The sequence below is a fragment of the Colias philodice genome, chromosome 5, assembly GCF_061535455.1.
Source record: "Colias philodice isolate Cphi_HAF_F1 chromosome 5, ilColPhil1 Martin Lab GWU primary, whole genome shotgun sequence".
Taxonomy (NCBI): domain Eukaryota; kingdom Metazoa; phylum Arthropoda; class Insecta; order Lepidoptera; family Pieridae; genus Colias; species Colias philodice.
The window spans coordinates 9,041,853-9,048,348 of NC_143090.1; positions in this window are offsets into that span (position 1 = coordinate 9,041,853).

The window sequence follows — 6,496 nt, forward strand, 5'->3', positions numbered from 1 at the left end:
GCGTAATTACAGGTAAAACATTAATATATTGTGTACTAGCTTTCCACCCGCGGCTTAGCCCGCGCAGTCAAAGAAAAAACCGCAAAGTTCCCGTTCCTGTGGGATTTCCGGGATAAAACCTATCATATTTCCCGTGGTAAAAAGTAGCCTATGACCATTCTCGGGTATCAAAATATCTCTATACCAAATTTCATGCAAATTGGTTCAGTAGTTAAGGCGTGATTGAGTAACAGACAGACAGAGTTACTTTCGCATTTATAATATTAGTGGATTTGTAGACATACAAGCAGCAATTTTGTGAGCGTAAGATACGCTCACAAAATATAGATTTCAATAGAAATTTTAGCAATTGGGAATTAAATCTACATGAGAAGGATTATAACGTAGGGCAATAAATCTTAATCGGTTTTTCTTTTATATGAATCATTGGATATAGGAGTAAATATATTTTTTGTAGACATACAAAGAGCCATCTCACGAGCATATCTTTTTCGAGAATTTAGCAATCTCAGTTGAAATTTTAGTCGTGGATTAGATAGGTACGCAAGAAGACTTGTAATGTAGAAGGTACATCAGTTTATAGTTTGATACAATGAATCATAGATTATTCTTATTTGGTTTATAAATGTTAACATATTTTTTTTGACAAACAAGGATTAAAAGTGTCGCGTGCGTTTGGAAGCAAGCATCTATAAAGAAGCTCTGGCACAAAAATCTGATTGTTGCTTTTGTCAGTACGTTGTGTATGTTTGAGGAATAAACAGAAACAAAAAAAATGTTAGCATTATAATTTAATTGTATTTATTTATGTATTTCTGAGTTCAGGAAAGTATAGAATTATAATACTTTCCGCCCTCTGCCTTGCGCTATTTTAAATTTAACAAGTTATAATAATAATATAATAAAACATTTCTCGAGAATCACGCTATCCATTCGTAAAAACAGAATCAAAATCGGTTTAATAGTTTTGAGTTTATCGCGTAATAGTATATAGGAAAACCTATAATATTCAAAATTCAAGCGTCATCACAATTCATTTAATAGTATGTTTCCTCGACCCGAACATAAACACTGCGATATAAATCTGTCCATTTACGCAATTTATGGCCCGTGCACTTGCCCGATGTAATAAAATCGTCAGAACTTTTTATCAACGTAAATATTTATGCAAAAATATATACCTTTTATGTTGATTTTTGGAAAAGGGTTTAATATTGTAGGGGTGGATGTGTGTTTATTTCTTTAAAATCCGTCTGTAGGTATAAAATTTAATATTTTTGTATTATTCGAATAAAATGAAATTATCTTCTTCTTATATATAAAAATGAATCGCAAAATGTGTTGGTAAGCGCATAACTCGAGAACGGCTGAACCGATTTCGATAATTCTTTTTTTATTATATTCCTTGAAGTACGAGGATGGTTCTTATGTAGAGAAAACGTAAATATGTACCACGGGCGAAGCCGGGGCGGACCGCTAGTATTTAATACTTTACATAATAAATACTACCTAATACCTATACTCTTTATTCTATTGGATATGAAATAATTTTAAAAGTACAACAATTAAAATTATTAACCTTTGCATAACCTTTCTTCTTATATAGGTTACTTCAGAAAGCATCTTAATCTAAGACGCTTCTCACTAATATCACGTTCTTACTTCCACCACACTTTCACTTTCATCACACTCTAAACGGTAGTGTGTACTCCCCTATTAATGAATTCAACAGCCATAACAACGCTTTCAATGCATCACACGACTGACGTCTCCTAGCTGGATACCTCCTAAATTTATGAGTTGATAAGAGAAGCCATTTCACTAATGGATTGCCCCCGAAATAAAGGGTCGATGTTAGAAACTGCGAAGATAATTTTTATGATTCCAATCTCGATAAAAACCATTTGAACGGATTCAATAAGTTAAACAGTTTTGATGGATTATTTTCCTGATGTACGTTATTCAAAAATTGGTTATGTTAATACTGATTTTCCGACAGCCTAAAAGGTTCAGTTTTCAGATATTATTTACCTAATAGGTATCCGTTTGTATGTAATATAAATAGAACATAATATGTGTAACTATAACGCAAAAAATAAGAACAATATTTATATTCTATTCAAAATCAACAAAGAAAATGAAACAAGCTTGAGAGTGTGTAAATATAAGTAAAGAAAGTATTAATAAAATATCTAGGTAGCTGTTCTATTATGGACAAGGGATGTGACACAAAACTAATCAAGAGTAAATAATTGGAATGAAATCAGTGAGTGTGCCGACCCAGTGCGCTGTGCGTACTGAAATACAACACTAATCGTATTAGTCGCGCTTTACTGTTTTGCTCTTAGCCCCTTTTAGCTAGGGATGTGCACGGATGTCGATAATTATACGAGACACGTCAACGCCGTATTATGGTTAGAATTTTCGATCGCCTGTGCTTCTTGTTTCATTCTATGTGATCATTTCATTAAACATTAATTATTTGTTTAAATTTAAAAAATGAAATCATTTACAGCTAAAATGTAGACGTAGTGGTTAGAATTAAGTCTTATGATTCCATTCCTAATAGATGTTTATTTGCATTGGTCAAGTTGCCATCATAAAAGTTTTCGTTTTGAAAGATGGCATTGCATTTAATCCTACATTTTATTCTTATTTAAATATTAATAATATTTAAAATATACGTTAGTAATTTGATTATTTCTGCATAAATTAGCTAGCGTGCAAAACCAATTGCGTAAAATGAAATTGTGATTTTCAAATTAGGTCAGTATGTTTTGAATGTTTTATTCACAGATTGCTATGTGAAATTAATTTTAGACATTAGTATTTTATAAACTTTAGTCACAGTAATAATATATTCAGTTATAATTTTTTCCTCTTTCTTTAAATATAAATAGATGATATCGAAGTTTTAATATTCTTGAATATATTTTCTATCATCGATACTTTGTTTCCCATCCTTATACTTACCTTTTATTTCAGGTGAACAGCTATAAAGGCAAGCCTTCATCCCCAGTAAAATATATTATTAGAACCGAACAGAACCAAAAAATATATAATTAATCAATAATTTACTGAATTGCCAACCTTCTTATAAGATACGGAAGACTTATCACTTTTCACTAATGTATTAACTTAAAGTGGTGAAAAAACGTTCCTTGATGCCATAAATAATGAAATATGGAACACTGATTTCCTCCTGGAATTATAAAAATATTTATTAATATTCTTTAATTAAGGAATCAGAACCCACTGCTATTATGCCATACGAATTCTATGTTGCAGTAATATTATAGATAGATTTATAAGTTATAATTATTAAGGAAGCACAACTTTCTCGTTTCAAAAAATCAGTCTTACAAACGCTGTTATTGTTATAACAAAATATAAAGAAGCCTGTGAATATTGCGTTAATTATTATGCAACCAATTTGCATGTACGCTAATACAGTAAATAAACTACCTTCCTTCCCTATCTACAGAATATGGCGGAATATTATCTCAGGGGAACTTTGGAGCTATATTATGTATCTACGCAATTACCTTGTGAATTACTTTAGGAAGGAGTTGAAATTTTTACCTTTTAAGTTTATGATAAAGAGTAATAATGTAGAAAACATTATATTAAAGGATAGCTTCTGCAAACAAAAAAGAATACACAATGAACCATATTTCTCGTGTTTTATTTTTTAATTTTACTGGATAGACAACAAAGGCAGAACAAACCGAAAACGAAAACATAGAATTAAAATAATAACAAAAAGAGCGTGTGTGCACAAGTGTCAGACGTGAAAATTCTTTGGCAAGATTCAAAGATAGCAAAATCGTCGCTTTACTTCGTCGTCCATGACGTGACGGTATTGCCTGGCCTTGAAAATTTACCCTCAACGCGCCTAAAAAAGTTTCATTTAAAAAAACACAGAAAGCAAACAGGCAAACAAAAAAACGAATGCTACTTATATTTCTCGTATGCGTTCAATCATCAGCCCTATTCCTAACACAGAATTTCCGTTTCAAAACTAAAAAGTCCGCCCTCAAACGTAAAAGCACATAAAACTTTGGCAAGTTACATTAGTCGTTTGTCTAGGAAGACAAATGGTGTTTGTTCTTCAAATTGACTTAGAGTTTGATGCTTAGCCTCTTATGTGAATTCACTTTGTTACATTTTGCAGTACGCTCTGTAGTTTCGAGTTGTGGGTGTACTTTAGACTATATTTAGTACTGAATTATAAAACATTATATATGTAGTTGCAGAATTGGGTCAGTACTGTGCTGGAAAGTTACTCCAGGATAGAATCGATGTTTCAATTGTAGCAGATTGAGAGCAGTATGGCATGTGTGACAGAAATATCCAAATTTATATCTTCACTGTGTTCTATATACCTCTATATCGATCGAAATGATTTTCAATTTTGTTTAAAAATCTACAAAAACATATGGAGTTTCTACCAATATTGAGGGTGTAAAAAATTCAGCATTTATCCACAAACATATATCCGGGCTTAAAGGCCGGTTCAAGGACTTTACCTCTAACTGAAACGCTAATCGAATCCAGAAACTTTGAGTTTTAAGTCTTAAATCTGTTATCTATTGTCAAAATATCTTTTCTGAATATTATACTTTAATATAAGTTAGATGGGAATATAATCATGTTATTATAATATCCATTTTTTTGTTTAAATAATTATTTTCCCGTCCGTGATGATACTGCTCTACGGGTGATTTAAATAAATCTCGCTGTTTGAATTAAAAACGTAATTTCATATTATTTCTCAGAAAAGAAAATTATTTTTTCTTTGCTACATTGGAATTATAGATATTTTCATAAAGATGAAAGCGAATACAATTAGAGATATTCGTAAAACATGTATTGTAACACTATAATTACGCAAAGGCCACTTATTTTTCTGACATAAAGCAAAAGCAAGATATTTCACTCACGCCTCAAATTATCATTTAATTACATGCTATCAGAGAATTTATTACAGTACCGTTACGTAGCCGAAAAAAACAACATTTTTATAAAAAGCGACAAAGGCAACACATTTAATCCAAGCTTAGGGCTAATCATGCGTCAGCCTATACGGGTCAGAGATCGCTCATAGTTAATCGGGGTAATCCATTTAACAGACAAGTCTACAATGACCAGCCAACGGTGACCCCTCGGCCCGACATTCTTTGTACATGAAAGAAATAAAACGAACGAGCCTCGCCGCTCCAAAGGGATCTAGGTTAAATGGTGACGGTTTATCAGGTCGTAAATTTCTGCGGGTATCTAGCATCAAGCTGTCCATAAGCCCTTACAAAAATTTCACGGCTAAACGCTCTGTATATTTTAGGCTTGATAAAGTATCGGCTATTTTTATACGTCGTTTTATAGCGTAGGCGTACAAGATATATATAGACATAATTAATTTGTGTCTGAGAAGTGAATCTCGAACCGTTTTACATAAAAAACAAACAAGAGTTTTAATCTAGTTTTAGCTTGCTTTGAGTTATGAACATCAATTTATTAACTTAACCTTTAAAGGCTTAAATATCCAACATACAAATATAATCATGTAAGGGCTGATTTTTCAATCCTTGATTAAAACTTATTCGTCGAATAATATATATATATATATATAAAACTACCATTTTAAAAACGTATTCTAATTGCCCGTATTTGACAGTTTACGTGACATTTTAATATTATCGTGTACTTACTTTATTGGACGGATAAGTTTTATCCAAGCATTGAAAAATCGGCCCTAAGTGTTACATTATTGTTAAATAATAAAATACAAGAACGTAGACCAATACGAAATTTGGGTGGTTGTGACTGAAACATTCAATGCGGGTGGGTCAAGTGCGATGTCGTTGTTGAGATGCATTGAACATGAGATTTTAAGTTTAACGTTTCTTGAAAGCGCTTCAGAAGGTTACATTTTTCTATTTTCGTCCTTTTCAAGCGCATTTAAAACTGTATTTGCATCTCTTCTTGTAACATACTTGAAAGCGGTCATTTGTTTTACAAAACCCATATGAGTTAGAACATTTTCAACATAATATTAAATGACGAAATTTTTATGAAGAATCACCTTTTACATATTTGATAATATTTACATTTTATGTAGTAGGTCATTATACATAATATAAATAACATATTATCATTAAGAATTGTGCATATAATATTATGTATGACATATCCTACCGAAACCCCAATTATAAAAAAAACACACATGACATCACGCAATACATGAAGCCCCAAGTAACAATAACACAACAATATTCCGTTAACAAAGCATTTCTATCAAAAACTAATTCAATTTCCGCATGGCAACAGGACATAAACAACCACACCCCGTATTTTATCATTGACTTGATTTATATCGCCAAATTAATTTTGCTTTCAGTAGATTGTTTTTGAAGATGGATAAGCTTTGGGTCAAGTTAAATGCCTGTATTTTAAAGATAAATTTACACTTCACTTTATTAAAGCTAATTGGAACGGT